The sequence below is a fragment of the Euprymna scolopes genome, chromosome 6 (genome assembly GCF_053919585.1).
Source record: "Euprymna scolopes isolate OS-2025 chromosome 6, ASM5391958v1, whole genome shotgun sequence".
Taxonomy (NCBI): domain Eukaryota; kingdom Metazoa; phylum Mollusca; class Cephalopoda; order Sepiida; family Sepiolidae; genus Euprymna; species Euprymna scolopes.
In genome coordinates this window covers 172,323,193-172,341,431 of record NC_136487.1, presented here as the reverse complement: position 1 = coordinate 172,341,431, position 18,239 = coordinate 172,323,193, and positions in this window count along the sequence as shown.

Genomic DNA, 18,239 nt, shown 5'->3' with positions numbered 1-18,239 from the left:
AGATGACGTCCTTTATTTCATGACCGGTCCATGATTTCGCTTTAGGAATTCAAAGTTTCTTTACATGGCTATTTCTTAAACTTTCTCACTTCTAGAGGGTGCCTTGATTCTAACGGAGAATCGGTCTGAACCTCTCTGCTTCTCTCCGACTTTTCTCCTCTTCTCTAAGACTGCATCTAAAACCTCTACCTATATTGAGAACTCGTCACGTCATCGAATGATTAAACATAATTAAAAGAAATGGAGATAACTCTATTCAGCTACACCTTTACGAATCTAATATTCAATTAATACCTCTATTTGGCGAAGCAAGTAAGAAAAGTAGTTACTATCTTCATCAAAATATTCTGCTACTGAACCACTATTATACGGCGTTATTATATAAAAAAAAACAAGGAAAATAACTATTTAAGTTTCTGTTTTATCTCTACAAACGACAGTAAAGAACCTGTTGTACTGACTAAACTTGTGTATTTTGGTGATATCATGTGTTCGTAAAGTTAGATAGATCATGATTTAGAAAATGCATATGAAACGAGATTTTACGAATGAGTTGAGAAACATGAATTAAATACACTAGTTTTGTCCGAGTTGTATTACAAGAGGTTCTTACGGTCATGTGTAGAGATAAAACAGTGACTTAAATAGAACTATTTCCCTATGCCTGAAGAATCATAGAGTGGATGAAACGCGGAATGTTCAGTGTAGCTTAATCGCACTATATATATATATATATATATATATATATATATATATATATATATATATATAAATTTTTATACCGCTTTCGTAAATAAGCGTTTGTTCCCTGATGAGGTCTCTAGTTACTAAACACTAGAAGACCGAAACATGCCCATGACTGTGTAGCAACAAATTACTGCTTATGTAAAGACAAACTGATATACCGCCGTATAATAGTGGTTCAGATAGCGGAAACAAGCAAAATATATTTATATCTACAATTTTACAGAAATGTGAAATATACTTTGAAAGATCAGGTTGTCAAAAAGTTTTAAAATAAAAAGTTTACAGGAATTCAAAATATAGTTTCAAATGTCATAGTTTGTTGAGCAGTTTTAATGTTCTTGAATAAGAAATGGACAAAAAATTCAGAAATCCCGTTTCCATTGTGTGTGTGTGTGTGTGTGTGTGTGTGTGTGTGTGTGTGTGTGTGTGTGTGTGTGTGTGTGTGTGTGTGTGTGTGTGTCAGAGAGTTTACTTTCTGGGTGACTAGCGTTCACTGGATATCTATCAGCAGGCTTAGAGTAATTTCAACGTAGCGTATTCCAGTCTTCTAGGATGGGCGATGCTGTGGTTGGGAGTTGAGGCCCGTCACCGGCGTCAAATGGAATTACTGTTTCCTAAGTTACTGGCTTGTTGAATTTTACGCAGGACTGATATTTTCGGAGTTTGAATCGATTTTCATTGGTTGGAAAATGTTCTCGTTTCGCTGTTTTCTGTTAAAACTTTTCGCTTTTTCAAGTGCCAAAAAGGGCGAAAGGAAAAAAGGCAGTTATTAAAGCCGTATTCATTTGTATCGAAACTCGATGTAAAAATCTTACAATAAATTAAGCGAAAAGGAAGCAGAAAAAAGATTAATGCGAAGGAACAAAGAAAGAAAAGATTATTATGATCGTATGTCTCGTACATCGATTTCTAATCTAATACTCTATTTTTAGTGATCTTGATAGAAGGTGACAGTAGGCAAGTGGGTAACGACACAGATTAATGATGTGGGTGTCCTAAGTTCGAATCTAGTTCGGTCCAAGGAATCACTTTAACATAGTATATTGGCAACCTTTTCATGGTCTCTTCTTCTGCAATCCCCGATATCTTTCTGGAAATAATTGTGATGAGAAAAATATCGGGGAAAACAATGCCAATAATGGAATGCTTATATTCAAGTGAGATGATGATGATGATGATGATGATGGTTGGCGTTAAACAACTAATAAAGCAAGGGAAGTGACTTTAGGTAAGTACAATTATCAATGTACCTATTTACAATGCCTCCCCACGAGGCAGAGTTAGACACCAGGGTCATTTTTTAACGTGGAGTTTATCAATGTAATCTGCAAAGAAAACCTCAATTTAGTGACGTTAACATGAGAATAAAACAAGGGAAATAACTCTGTTTATTTACTGTTTTAACAAATCAAGGGAATTAATTCATTTTACCTATTTAATCGATGTTTACTTAAGAATAAAGCAAGTAAAATTACTATTTCTTACAGCTTTATCGGAAATTTGAAACCCTATTTAACGATGTTAATGTGAAAAATGAAACCGGAGTAAGAACGCTATAGATTTATTAACTTCGCTGCTATTACCAACCCAAATATACGTCGTGAACTAAAGAAAATAACTCTCTTTAATATGATTTCTTTGTCTATTAACAGTACTTAGTCTATAGAATGTTTTATGATTTAAATTAAATCATAAAACATAATGCTATTCACGGAGTTTATAGAAAACACACCAACTTATCACCGTCATTAGTTTCTAGGCGCTGTTTTACAGGTTGTCACAGACAGCGCAGAGAGGGGGGACAATTCTCGTTTACTGAAAGATTCGTTCATTTTTTCGTCTCATAATTTAGGACGCAATATTTTTTATTAAATCAAAACATTAAAATTAAAAAAAAGAAAGCTGCGACGATTTTTTTTAATGTAACAAAGTTGATTACGTTAATAATACAAAATATAGTCTTTATGCGACTTGTAAGAAAATCGTTCTTTTTTGCTTTCATATCATAATTTTCGATGCTAAAACCAACGAACAAACGATATTTCCATTAGATGAAAACATGCAGCGGCAACATTTTTTTTTAAATTAAAAAGTAGATGTTATGGTAAGGCTTAAAAAAAATTAATCTTTAGCCTTAAAAAAATACAAACAATGAAACTCTTTAATAACTTTTTTTTTTTACTATAACAATATAAAAAAAAAGTAGTTACCTCCCTTTGTTTAAACTAATTATATCGACCACTTCTCCTTTCTGAAAGCCCTATTTTGATTGGCTAGAATGAAGCTCCTTGGCCAATCAACAAACATTTAATATAAGCAGAATTCTGGGAAAACAGATTCGCTCTCTTTTTGAATCAATCGTCGGCCTATAGACAACTATGGAAAATCTCTCCTAAATTTGCCGCCGAATTTTGATTGAACTTTTTCAGGGAGCCGTCCAAGACTTTTGGACGATAAAGAACTTTTTATTGGACTTCTAAAGCCGCAAACACAATTAGTTTTGCAAGAACCTTTTCTATGTAATATTTTCAATTTAATATACATAATTTTCTCCAATTCTTGTGTGAGTTCAGCAATCTTTATTTCTGTATTTCCCACTTCCTACTTCAACAAGACACCAGCTCCCGGCAATCGCCATAACAAAGCTTATAATATTAATAACACATGTTCGAACATGTTTTTTCTCACATACACACACCCACATGTGCGCACGCACGTACGCACACACACGCACGTATATACACATCCACGTACCCAAACATGCACTCTCGATCGCGCCAAACATGCACAGATTAGTGATGTCACTTCCTTTTAAGTGAAATCCAGACATGCGCAGTCAGACCCCGGTATAAAAGCCAACAACAACGTTCAACTTATCCTTTCTTCCCTTTTGCCTTGGTTCGTCAACCAGACAAGTTCGCGTCCACAGCTTGTGCCCTGAAGACACTTCCACGGGGACGACTGCTACCATGCACGCGCGGCTTTACTGATGTCAACCTCCTCTCTCTTTCTTTTCCTACATGCTGGTACCATTTCTCTTTCGCCTACTTTATTCATCTTTTACCATGCGCGTAGTCGTCAACGACTGAACTGAACACGTGCTCCACCTAAACCATTTATTTTCAACAGAAAATAAACGACATGTTTATTTTATTCAGTAATTGAGTTTTTTTCCTTCCTTCCATTCATTTCATTATTTTCTTTTTGTAGCGAGTTAGGATTATTATATCCTGGTCTGCAACACTCCAACATCTAGTTTTTAACATTACCAAAAAATGGAAATGTGACAAAAGTTGTAGAGGAACTGTAAACAAAGTTGAAAGCATTAAAAAATGTAATCTTTACAACTTTTTCCTACATTTTTTACGACTTACTAAGAAATTAAATGCGACAATAGGAAATTATATTTTTTTTCAAAGAAAACTTTTTAATAAAACAAGGATGAAAATATTTTAAAAAATATAAAAAAATATTTAAAGAAATATAAAAAAATATTTAAAAAATATTTTAAAAATATTTAAAAAATATAAAAAATATAAAACATATATAAAACATATAAAAAATATAAAAAATATTTTAAAAAAAGTCTGTGGCGGTTTTATTTTTAAATAAAACAAGGATGAAAATACAAAAATATAAAAAAAAAAAGGCTGTGGCGGCTTTTTTTTAATAAAACAAGGATGAAAATACAAAAATATTAAAAAAAAGGCTGTGGCGGCTTTTTTTTTAATAAAATAAGGATGAAAATACAAAAATATAAAAAAAAGGCTGTGGCGGGTTTTTTAATTTTACTGAATAAATTCTATAATATTAATAACATTAAAAAAAATGAATTTATTAAATGAATATATCGTTGCGTTGTTGGTTCTCTCTTAACAGTTGCGTAAGTACTACATTTTGTAATATTAATGTTATCGATTTTGTTTACAATTGCATTTTCATTGTTCCTATTTACAATGCCCCCCCCCCCCACGGGACAGAGTTAGACACCAGGGTCGTTTTTGAACGTGGAGAAAAGGAACAAAAATTTAAAATTGTCTCAGTCGTGAAAGATTTCTCCTCCACTGACAGAGAACAAGAAATTGAAGTGTTGCATCTGAAGAACAGATAATACACAGTGATCTCGACCAAAAGTGTGTGTGTGTGCGCGCGCGCGTGTGTGTATGTGTGCATTTTCATTGTTACAGTAAAAAAAAGTTTCATCCTTTGTATTTTCTAAACTTACCATAACATTTACTTTTTAATTTAACAAAATTGCGGCAGCTTCTTTTTTTGATGTTTTTATCGAATGGAAATATCTTTTGTTCGTTGGTTTTAGCATCGAAAATTATGTTATGTAAACAAAAAACGATTTTCTTGAAAGTCGCATAAAAACTATATTTTGTATTATTAACGTAATCAACTTTGTTATATTAAAAAAAAAAATCGTTTCAGTTTTTTTATTATTATGTTTTGATTTAAAAGACTATATCACGTGTTAAATTATCAGATGAAAAATGAACGAATCTTTTAGTAAACGGGAGTTGTCTCCCCCTGCACAGTGACAAAATGTACCTAATTACAATGTCTCCCCACGGAACAAAGTTAGACACCAGGTTCGTTTTTTAACGAGGAGAAAAGGTACAAAATTAAAACTTGTCTCAGTCGTGAAGGATTTCTCCTCCACTAAACGAGAACGAGGAAGTGCCGAATCTGAAGAACAGATGGTATTTATTTGCTCCCCCACCGAGCAAATTAGGCACAAGGCCAATTTTTAATGTGAGGAGTGAAGGGAGGGGGAAGGGAAAAAGGGGACCAGCTCCCGAGAGGTGGGAAATGGGAGCTGGTTAAAGGTCAGGCATGTGGGGTTGCCCCCACATCTGGTCTTTGCTAGTCATAGCTAGTCATAGCTTGCAGTATCTGCCGGAACAGATGGTATTTATTTGCTCCCCCACTGAGCAAATTAGGCACAAGGCCGTTTTTAATGTGAGGTAAAAACCAGCTCCCCTAAAAGGGGTCACTCTGGTTACCAAAAATAATAATTGTCCCAGTATAGAGGGTTTCCCTCCCTTGACTGGTACAAATTATCTTAAGTGCAGTATCTGCCGGAACAGATGGTGTTTATTTGCTCCCCCACTGAGCAAATTAGGCACAAGGCCGTTTTTAATGTGAGGTAAAAACCAGCTCCCCTAAAAGTAGGCAAAAAGGGGGCACTCTGGTTACCAAAAATAATAATTGTCCCAGTATAGAGGGTTTCCCCTCCATTGACTGGTACAAATAATCTTAAGTGCAGCATCTGCCGGAACAGATGGTATTTATTTGCTCCCCCACTGAGCAAATTAGGCACAAGGCCGTTTTTAATGTGAGGTAAAAACCAGCTCCCCTAAAAGTAGGCAAAAAAGGGGGCACTCTGGTTACCAAAAATAATAATTGTCCCAGTATAGAGGGTTTCCCCTCCATTGACTGGTACAAATAATCTTAAGTGCAGCATCTGCCGGAACATATGGTGTTTATTTGCTCCCCCACCGAGCAAATTAGGCACAAGGCCGATTTTTAATGTGAGGAGTGAAGGGAGGGGGAAGGGAAAAAGGGGACCAGCTCCCGAGAGGTGGGAAATGGGAGCTGGTTAATGGTCAGGCATGTGGGGTTGCCCCCACATCTGGTCTTTGCTAGTCATAGCTAGTCATAGCTAGTCATAGCTTGCAGTATCTGCCGGAACAGATGGTGTTTATTTGCTCCCCCACCGAGCAAATTAGGCACAAGGCCGATTTTTAATGTGAGGAGTGAAGGGAGGGGGAAGGGAAAAAGGGGACCAGCTCCCGAGAGGTGGGAAATGGGAGCTGGTTAATGGTCAGGCATGTGGGGTTGCCCCCACATCTGGTCTTTGCTAGTCATAGCTAGTCATAGCTAGTCATAGCCTGCAGCATCTGCCGGAACAGATACTACACTTTGATCTTGTTTATATATTTTATTGAGAAAGAAAAAATTGAACATAAAAAAAAAACGTACAAAAAATTCAATTCAACAAAATTAGGCACAAGGCCCTACAAGAAATTGGGAGGGGGAGGGTACAGGGTCTTTTTGACTATGTAACAGATGAGACTTTGAAGTCTTACTCTTGACTGGCAACATTTACCAAAATACCTCAATCACTCTGTGGATCCTAATCTAACTAATAACCCCAGCGTTCAATGTAAAATTTAACTATGTACAATTTGTATATTCATTTCTGTATGTTGTGTGTGCATTTTTTTTTTTTTTTTTTTTGTGTGTGTGTGTGTGTATGTGTGAGAAAATAAAGTTCGATTTCATTAGAAAGAGTTCTTGAATTAATTGGCATAAAATGTTCGTGGAGTGGGAAAAAACTAATGAAAATGTTCATTTAAAAAATAAGGAAAAAACTACTAATGTGTTGTTAGTAAGACCCCCCTGTACTATTCTATGTGGCTAGATCCCCCACTGTTTTCCGGGGAACCGAAAACAAGCAGAGCATCCCTAATGGGGTTTGGGGAAGTCGCCTTAATGGAGGTGGGAGAAAATAAAGCAACGGATGGAGGGGGTAGGAAGGTGACCTCTGAGTAGGGGGATGACCGGGAGCATCAGAAAATAAAGATGAGGAGCAGGGGGGTTGGGCAGACTCAGAGGTTCTCTAATACCAAAAAATAAAATCAGGAACAGGATCTCATTTGTACCACCAGTCAAGAGTTACTTTACTGAACTTATAATGCTAACCTAGGCGGGATGGGTTCCGTAGGACCCAGCACCGCCCATGCCATGCCTAAGGAGGGAACACGTATTGAAACTTGGCTCCTCGACGGATGCACAAACTAGTGCTGTGCACCCACCTCTTGTCAAATTCCACTCTAGGCAACCTCTTCCAATCGCATCTGATCTTTACTTTAAGCAAATGTTTAAAGTAAACGATCAGATCCCGATCAGGAACAGATGTCCCTTCGTGGACCAACTTGAGGCGCGCGATCCAAATGGTCATGCGCGCTACTGCTAGGATCGCCAGGAAAACCAAACTTTCCTCCCTGGGGAACGGCGGCTCCATGTTGTACACAAAAGTTCCTACGTCGAGATCGAGCAGACACTCGGCATCGATGCGAGCTGTTACCCCCTCGACGTACCTTAATAGGGGCTGTATCCGGCTGCAACTAAAAAATGCGTGCTCGATTGTTTCGGGCTCGCATTCGTCACAGCACGGACAGAAGCGGCTGGTATGTTCTTTATACCGGAAAAGTACGTCGAAGAGGGGCAGTGCATTTCGGACCAGTCGCCAAGTCAGGGAGAATTCCGAGTTATTCAGAATCTCCCGTCCCGGCGCCCAACGCCATTGAGAACGGACAACCTCCATCGACCATCCCATCCGCCTACAAAGTGGATCCTTCGCGGTCCCCTCCACTAAATCCCGATACAGTTTCTTCCTTGGCTGATCGAGGACATTGGTCCCCGGCAAAGCTCTAAGAGCGGTTCGGCATTCGGAGAAGAACTTGGACTCCCCCTTCGGTCTACGACGACCTTCTACCGAAGGGTTGGGTTTGAGATTGGGAAACGAGTTCTCAACCACAGGGACCCAAGGAGCGTCTCCTTCAAGCGAACGACCCAGGAAAGCCAATCTCTCGGCGTTTCTATGACACAAGAGACTGGGCTGACCCAGGCCTCCCTCGCTCGGATTTTGAACACAGACCTCTCTGCAGACATAATGCTTACCCTCGTTCCACAAAAGTGAATCGAGGCGCCCTTGTAAGCGGGTTAGTCGTTCTGCAGGGAGAGGAAGTACAGACAAACGGTAAAGGATGAGCGGAAAGACGTATGTAGCACACGCCTCCGCCCGACCCTTCAAGGACAATTTCCTTCCAATCCAAGTCTTTACTGACGATTTGACCTTAGACTGTACTTCCGACCAATTCTTTTCCAGCTGAAGTCCCGGTCCAAACCAGACACCGAGAATGCGGACCGGTCCATCGGTCCAGCTGAAAATACCTGGAAGCGAGTTTACCCCGGTCCAGGCCCCCAACCGCAGGCCAACAGACTTGCTACGGTTGAAGATGGCCCCTGTTACTTCTTCGTATCGAGCGAGCGCCTCGACCACCGCTTGAACGTCCGTGAGGCAAGACACGAACACGGTGACGTCATCGGCGAACGCGGAAACCCTGGCTCGTGTGCCTCCAGGGAGAGCTATTCCGCGCAGGACTGGTGTAGCCGCCTCGTCCCTTAACTTGCGAAGGAGGGGTTCCAACGCCAGGACATACAACAGAGGCGACAGCGGACAACCCTGTCGCACCGACCGAGAGACAGCGAATGACTCCGACAGCTTACCGTTGATCTGCACCGCTACCGTCGGCCTGTCATACAGAACAAAGATCCACTTGCGGAAGCCCGGATTAAATCCGGCGGCCTCTAGCACAGATCCTAGGAACCGATGGTCGACCCTATCGAATGCCTTGGACTGATCCAAACTGATCAGCGCGGCTTCGGCGTCGTCTTCTGTCCCCTCTATGATCGAGCGTATCAAGTGCAAATTGTCTTGAATCGATCTCCCCTTCACAGCATAAGTCTGGTCCGGTTCGATCAAGTCAGTGATGACAACCTGCAAGCGATTCGCAAGAATCTTTGCCAAAATCTTTAACTCTGTGTTTAGCAGAGTCAAGGGCCTAAAATCATCAAAGTTTTCCCTCCCACCATGCCGTTGACCTTTCCTCAGCAATGTGATCACACCCTTGGTCACCTGTCCAGGGATGGAACCCTGGGCAAACCAATGGTTGAACATATCCTTCAGAATAGGGACCAACATGGGCGACAGCCTCAAGTAAAACTCGTAGGGTAAACCATCAAGCCCCGGGGATTTGTTATAGCCGACCTGCTTCAACGCAGTAATGACCTCATGTTCAGTAATAAGACCATCACAGCTAGCCGCCCGAGCCGCCGTGAGGCGGGGCGAGTCAGCCAAATAGCTGCCAAACTCATCAACCCTGAGTCCGGGTAGTTGGGTGAAGCGCACCGATAGATGCTCCCGAAACCCCTCGCAGATCTCCCGAGTCGATACTAAGGGCTGTCCTTCCAGGTTATGTACTTTACGAATGTACCCATCCGAACCGCGCCTTAAAGCAGCCTTACGCTCAACAGCGTCAACATTCACAGCCTCGTTAGAAACTTTCTTTAACCTAGCCCTAACTACTTGACCTTCATACCGCTCGCTAGCCAAGCGGTTGAGATCTTGTTTAGCTAGTGCTAACTCTAGGGGGTCCCCCCCCTCCACCGCCCGGGTCAGCTTATCCTCTAAACGCTTCTTTGCCTTAGCCTTATCTATCGCGAGGCGTTGGCTATACTGGACAGAGAAGCGCCTAATTTTGGCCTTGAGACTAACCCACCACTTACTCCCTGTAACCGCCCCCACTAAAGCCCGCTGAATTAGCTCAGTGACCTTCAACCGGTAGTCCTCCAGCTCCAACAAGGTGCTGTTGAACTTCCAGTATCCGGCCAGTTTAGGCCTAGCGCTTAAGCTCAAACGGGCCATAACAAGTTTATGGTCCGAGTGTCCTAGCAAGTGGAACGTGGGGCAAGATAGGAAGTCTACATCGCCTCTTCTAACTAACATCCGATCCAAGTAAGTGCTTGGATGGGAAGGCACTACAGGATGCCACGTCCACATCTCCCGCCCCGGATGATCCAGACGAAATCTGTCGACGAGATCGCACGAGGCCATCAGGTCAGACAGACTGCTGTCACACCACGCCGACCCGCTAGTCCCCCCGACTTTATCTATTTTGGGATCAAGGATTGCATTCCAATCCCCCATTAAAACTAACCGTTCCGGATCCACTAAGAAGCCCTCCAACCGTCGAAAAAAGGTTGCCCTCTCTACAGCAGCATTGGGAGCATAAACAGCAACAATCCGAAAAACACTACAATTAACAGCAACATCAACAACAAGCGCCCGCCCGTCCTCGCCTGCGTGAACAACATTCACCGACGCTGACAGGGTGCGACTCACTAGCAAGGAGATTCCACGACTATAGGTATTGCCATATGCTGAGTAGACATCGTAATCGTTTACCAGCACCTGACAATCCGCGTCACAAACAAAGTGGGTCTCCTGGATAGCGGCAATATCTACCTTGAGGGACACCAAGTCTCTCACAACGCGCGAGGCCTTGCTTCGACACCTGATGCCCCTCACATTCAATGTAGCCAAGTTCAAAGACATGATCACTTACCTCAAGCACTGTCACAGACGGGTCTGAAATCCTGGGCAGTGAGGACATGGCAGGCCTGGCCAAGGCTGCCGGTAAGTAAATCCGATGAAGGTGATCCATCCTTGGCCACGCCCCCCACGTCCAGGGGGAAGGTTAGTTTGAGTGCCCTGTATAGCGATGGGTGTACATACATGGGGATTCTACCCTCACATTTAAAGAAAATGTTGGTCAGTGAAGGATGGTCCCTATCCACCAGCTGCTGGCCTGGGATCGCATTCTTCGCTGCCTTAATCATTGCCCACATTCCTCCAGTCCTACCGTCCTTGTTGACCCTAACGAAAGTGGTCAACAAGGGAGCGTCCTTGAATTTAGTGGGGTCTGTTACTAGGTCTCCACCGACTTTTTCAAAGTTTTTGAGTTTATTGTACCGGACCTTCTGTTGTCCTTTAAGGTCCGGAGCCGGTTGGAGAGGGTCTGTTTCACAAATCCTGCTTCCTGGCAGGAAGGGGAGCTTTTTGGTCCGTTCAGTGCGGACTTTGGGAGTGGGGGAGGGGACCTCTTTTGGTTGATGGGGAGGCTGAGCGCTTGGGGAGGGGGTAGCTTGCTCGTTTTCTTCTTTTTGGCTCCTGTCACGGGATGAGGGGCGGGAAGAGTTTCTTGGGGCCTTTATAGGAGAGGGGGAAGGTTGTTCGGGTTGCTGGGGTGTTGGGATCACAGGGGGCTCATCCTGTGTTGTTGTTGCGAGGGAGTCCTTCTCAGTCTCAGTGGGGGTAGGAGGGTTTGCGAGTGTCTTGCGGCTTTTCCTCCTTCTGGCCCTCCTGATCTCTGTTGCGCTCAGGGCCATAGAGACTGTTGTTGTCTCTTCCTCTGCCTCTGACGCAGCCTCCTCCTCAGATTCTGGTAGTTTCCTCTTGTTTGAGGAGGAGGGTGTCTGTGTGTTCATTTTCTCCGTCTCGCTCTTCGGTTGTTCTTGGTCTTGGGTGACTGTCTGCAAGGATGGCTGTTTGTTGATCTTGCCTTTCTTTACGACCGTCACCCAGCCTGTCGGTGCCTCTGGAGGATTTGCGGCCGGCGCGGGAGCAGCGGCTTGATTTGTTGTCACGCTTGTTCCCGCCGCTTTTGTGGGCTTCTTCCCTCCATTCCTCTTTGGACAGTCCTTCGCCATATGCCCTTGTTGTGTACACAGCCAGCAATGAGGCCTCCTCCCTTCCACTATAAGGGAGAGTGTCCACTCTCCGAACTTGAGTGTGGCTGGGATGGCGTAGAATCCAGCCTTGTCCAGGACCATCTGTACTTTGTAGTCCCCGGTCATGATGTTTCTTAATCCGCGGACCGGGGTGACTTCCTCTACGTCTCCATACTGGCTTAGGATAGCCCCCAGTTGTTTGGCCTCCATATAGCAGGGGACGTTTAGAGCAGAAACATTTGCTCTCCTCTTGTTCATATAGATGGGTTGGAGCTTTATGTTCCTGCTCTGATGGCAGGTCCTGGACAGCCTGACTGCGTCTTCGGAGGTGGGGAGCAGAACATCCCACTGTGCGTAACTCCTTCTACAGATGTAGTTGGCGGGAATGTTCTGCTCCAGCAACACGTTCATCATGGTGTCCTTGTTGACGCCCGTCAGACCCCTTGTCTTGGTGTCTGAAGTTATCAGCGAGAGCACTCTTTTCTCCAGAACTTCCACTTGACCCGGGAGGGGTTGGATGTTGTTCCCCTGGGTATACTCCTTGTAAGTGGAGTCGAAGAGTGCTCTGTAGTCTTCGGGCGTCAACTTCCCTTGCTGCTCTTTGGGGCCCCATGCCGGTCCTCCATCCTGGTGGCTGTCAGCTGGACTCGGGTTGGGGGGCGTAGCTGGTGTTGTGGGGCTCTCCATTGTTATGGGCATTTTTGGTTTCGGAACGGGGCCGTTGCCAGGCAAAGTAGGCCATTGTGTCTTTGGCGTTGTTTCGTCCTGGCTTGGTTTGCTCTCCGGGCCGCTCCCCTTTCTTATTTTCTTCCTTTGCTGGGTGGCTGTCCCCTTGGGGGATGGAGGTGTCTCCCCTTCTGGTGCCGTGTTCCCAGCTGGAGCCTTGGTGGGTACTGTCAAGGGTGTCTCTCCTTCCAGCTTGCTTTTGTTACCACTGGCCGGAGAGTCACCCCTTTTCCGTATTTGGTCCTCTTGGGGAGTGTTGGGGGGCCAATCACTGTCTTCCCCGCCGAATAGTGAGCAGATGGAGGCTATTACGTCTTCATCCAGCGCCTCGGTTTGGTCCGCGGTGCTGATTTCCTCCTTTTCTGTTGGGGAGTCGCCCTTTGGGGGAGCGGGGGATGGGTTCCCCGGTCTTCCTCCCTTGGTTCTGCCGTCCTGGGGTGCAGCTGGTTGGCTGGGTTCTGCACTTTCCCCAGCTAGTGACTTAACGGCAGCTTTTTCCGCTGGGTTGCCCTCGTGGGGAGCGGTTGCAGGTGCTTTTTGGGGGGTCGCCGCGGGCTGCGGCCCTACCCTCCCGCTTTCTTCCAAGGTCGCCGCGCGCCGGGGCCCTACCTTGTTTCCTGGCGCCGTCTCGCCGGGAGATGCATCAGCTCCCTCACATAGGGAGTCGTTCGCAGTTGAGATGCTGCGCATTTGGGGTGACGTACCCCTCCTGCCTGGCATCGTGGCGGTTGCACTGGCCGCTGGCGCGGACCAAAGTGTAGTGGGGGAAAAGAAAACCCAGGGGAGTGGAGGGGGAGGAGGGGGAGGAGCGGACTTTGAAGAAATTAGAGTTTTTGACTTCCCCTCACGGGGATGTCGGGTTAGCAGCTCAGATCCCCCCGCGAGGGGGGAGAGCAGAGAAGAAAGACGCAGTGGGTGCTAGCGGGTCAGAGTGCCGCGTCGCAATTAAGAGAGAGAGGGGATAGGCATCCCTGCCCACAGAGGGGAGCAGAAACGAAGCACCCGCCCTACCCCACGTCACCCTACCCACTAACTTACCCCAACGGAAGCGAGAAAGAGAACCGTGTCTGCTCGATCCACTGGGAGAGCAGCGAAGATAGACAAAGTTTGGGCCTGGCAGGTCAGAGTGCTGCTCAGGCAATTAAGTGTTGAGAAATTAGACCATCCCAGTCTCGAGAAGTGAGACCGAAACGAAGAAAAAACAACTTGCAAAAACAACAAATGAAAAAAGAAGGTCTCAACTACCAGCGATAGTGGTGTTGGTCCCGAGATTCCAGTCTCCCAAAAGAGGGGATCGGTTTCCGGGTCCAAGCTCCCACAAATGTGGAGTCGGTCCTCTAGGTCCTGACTCCCCAAAGGAGGGGGTCGGTCCTAACTAACAAAGGTTAGTAAGAAAAAACACCTTAACCTAGCCCGAAAGCCCGGTGGTGGGTCAAGTTTAGTAACTGAGAGAACAGATACTACACTTTGATCTTGACCCGAAGGCCAATCAATTGATCTACACTTTGATCTTGGCCAAAACTGTAGAACAGTGCCACATTCTCTGTATAGCGACGTTATATGACAATAAAGTATGTGGATTACCTATTTAACTAGCGTAAAAAAAAAGAAACACAAATAAACCTAGAACCCCATCCTCCAACGTACTACCAGGTCTCCTTCTCCAACATCAGGGGTCTACGTTCCAACTTTCCAGAGGTTGAAACACAATTACAGGAGACGAAACCGGACATATTCTTTCTAAATGAAACGGGCATAGGACCAACCACTTCCCTATACGAATTCATAATTAAAGGATACTTTAACTTAATATCTAAATCTAACCTCAACATCGCCATGGGCATGGAATATGTGCCTACATCAAAGATGGTTTTCCATGTGGTAAGTATATCTCCAGAGAAGACCCTAATTTACCTTATATGTGCTTCCGGGTTGCACTAGCTTACACCACTGCATTTATATTTGCCCTCTACCGCCTCCACAACAGTGGGGTTACTATTTTTAAGAGCATATCTGAGAAAATTGACCACATCCTATCTGCTCATCCTTCGGCTAACATTCACATTTGCGGTGACTTCAATGTCCATAATGTGGAATGGCTGACCAACTCAAATAAAACCGATGACGAGGGGAGGTTCTGTCATGATTTTACCACTGCCTATGACCTCACTCAGACTGTTCACGAACCCACCCGTGTGCCCGATACTGCCGGTCAATATGAAAGCCTTCTAGACCTTTTCCTCACAACTTCCCCTGAGCTATGTTCATGTTCCGTCTTATCTCCTCTGGGATCTTCCGACCACTCTGTTGTAGCAGTTAAGATAAAAATGAAATGTAACTTCAGACGTACCTCTCCACTGTACTGTATATCGATACTCTATGACTGACCGGGATAGCTTCCGTACATTCATATCTGATTTCCATGTTTAAAAAGGACGTGTCCTCCAAAGTATCAGACCTGACCGAATAGTTAATTGTAGGCATAGACAGATTCATACCATCAAAAACATTCCAACAAAAACCTACCAGCCAGCCATGGTTCTCTCCAGAATGTGCTCTTCCATCGCGCACAGAAATCATTGTTTTCCATAGCTACCAACGTAATAGATGTACTGAGACTAAAGCTGGTTTCAGGAATGCCAGCAACCACTGTAAAAGAGTAATAAAAAATGCAAGAGAGCTATATGCTCAGTCCGTTAAATCCAAAGTATCTGAGCAGCGGCTTGGTTCCTATCAGTTTTGGCAAATAGCAAACAGGATCCTGAACAGAATCGTGCGTTCTATCCCAACCATCATCGAAGGACCTGAAGTCATCTCGTCAGCATCAGACAAGGCCAGGCTATTTGCCAAGAATTTGCAGCTAATTCTACTCCATGCGACAATGGCCATCAACTCCCCGTATTTCCTCCTATAACAGACAACACGCTATGCAACATACAAATATGTATGCGTGAGGTCGCCAAGCTAATCAAGAACCTTGATTCCAGTAAAGCAACTGGTCCTGACTGCATTCCAGTTATAGTGCTGAAAAAACTCAAACCAGAACTTGCCCCCATACTTACAAAACTGTTTAAGCGTTGCCTTAAGGAGAAGTGCTTTCCAATACCCTGGAAAACTTCATCAGTATGCCCTGTATTAAGGAATTCAGGTGAAAAGTCATCGCCCTCTCAGCACAAACCAGTAAGTCTCCTGTGTGTCATGAGTAAGTTGTTGGAATACATATTAAATAAAGAAGTAGTCAACCACCTCAACAGAAACAATCTTATTCGTGACATGCAATATGGTTTCCACTCTGCAAGATCTACAGCAGATGTGCTAACGGTTATATCTCATAGGATTGGTGAATCTCTTGACAAAGGCTTCCTTTCCAGGGCAATTGCTCTTCACATATCGAAGACCTTCGATAAGGTATGGCATAAGGGCCTACTTCACAAGATTTCCAGCTACGGTATCACTGGAAATGTTTTCTCAATCATTTAATCATTTCTCTCCACTAGGTTCATAAGAGTAGTGGTTGATGAGCAGAAATCAGAAGCCCACAGTATTTATGCTGGAGTCCCTCAGGGATCCATCCTGGGCTCAACTCTCTTCCTGGTCTACATCAATGATCTCCCAAGACACATACTTAAATCATTCGTTGACATTTATGCTGATGACGCGACCATCTATGGCAACACATCAAAGACCGTAAATGACAAAGTTCTCTCTAATTCTCTCTCCTCTGATCTCGTGGTACAGTGGCATCAATTGAAATGGATGGCTCTCGTCTTGGGGAGGCTCCATGTTTTGACAAGCTTCTGGGTTTGACCTTTACTTCTGATCTGAAATGGGACATGTACATCAGGTCTGTTGCCAAGGACGCTGGGAAAATGGTGGGATCCTTCTACCGCTCCAGAAGATATCTCACTACTGATGCAATTCTCTATGTGTATAAAAGCCAAGTACGTCCAAGGATGGAGTATTGCTGCCACATCTGGGCAGGAGCTGCTAAAAACAGCCTATCCTGCCTTGACAGAGTACAAAATAGACTTCGTAGCTTAGTGGGGGGATGCCCTTTTCTCTTCCCTGCAACCTCTCTCCCACAGAAGAGATGTTGCGAGCCTGTCTTTGTTTATCGTTGTTTCCATGGCAGGTGCTCGTCTGAACTCCAATTGTCCCCCCTCGCCAATCGTTCACGAGAAACACCCGTCTGGCTGGAACTACTGTCAATAATTTCCCCACTCTTTATCTGTGCCTAAATCCAAACGTAGATTCCATGAGCAAAGGTTCTTTCTTAGAGCTGCACGCCAGTGGAACTCTTTGCCGCTTGCCTGTTTCCCACCTGACTACAACTTGGATGTCTTCAAATCCAACATAAACAAACTCCTGACAAACCGCGTCCTTAAGTAAGACACCCTATCAAATCTCCAATACTAATGATTACTACAATATCATCTCATTGATTAATGTACACCCAATAACCCATATCCCTGAGTGGCCTTCGGGCCTTGATAAGTGGTGACCCCCATGTAAAAAAATAAATAAAAATAAAAATAACGTAAAGGAAGTAACTCGTGTGTTTTACTACTGTTTTTTTATGCCCATGAACGAGAAATAGAAACTACTAGCGGTTCAGCCCGGCTTTGCTCGGGCCCTATGTACTGTTCATAATTTGTCCTACGTGTGAATACACTTTATGTCAGATTTCAAATGTTCAGACAAAATTTGTCTGAGTAATTTCGTAGAGACCGCAATATGTGTGTGTGTGTGTGTGCGTGTGTACATTTCCCTAACACATAACTCTGTCAATTTTCAGTCTACAGACTCGTGATTTGATACAACGTTGGCATTTTGGTCAAGATCAAAGTGTAGTATCTGTTCTTCAGATGCTGCACTTCTATTTCTTGTTCTCTTTCGGTGGAGGAGAAATCCTTCACGACTGAGACAATTTTTATTGTTGTACCTTTTCCCCACGTGAAAAAACGACCCTAAAAGGTTTTTTAAAAATATTGTGTTAAAGATATTACTTCAAAATAAAAATAAAAAGTTGTTTAAAAATATTGCTTTAAAAATATTACTTCAAAATAAAAATAAAAAGTTGTTTAAAAATATTGTTTTAAAAATATTACTTAAAAAAAAAAAAAATTTAAAAAAATATTGTTTTAAAAATATTACTTCCAAATAAAAATAAAAAGTTGTTTAAAAATATTATTTTAAAAATATTACTTCAAAATAAAAATAAAAAGTTGTTTAAAAATATTGTTTTAAAAATATTACTTCAAAATAAAAAAAAAATAAAAAAAAATATTGTTTTAAAATATTACTTCAAAATAAAAATAAAAAGTTGATTAAAAATATTTCTTTAAAAATATTACTTCAAAATAAAAATAAAATTTAAAAAAAATATTGTTTTAAAAATATCA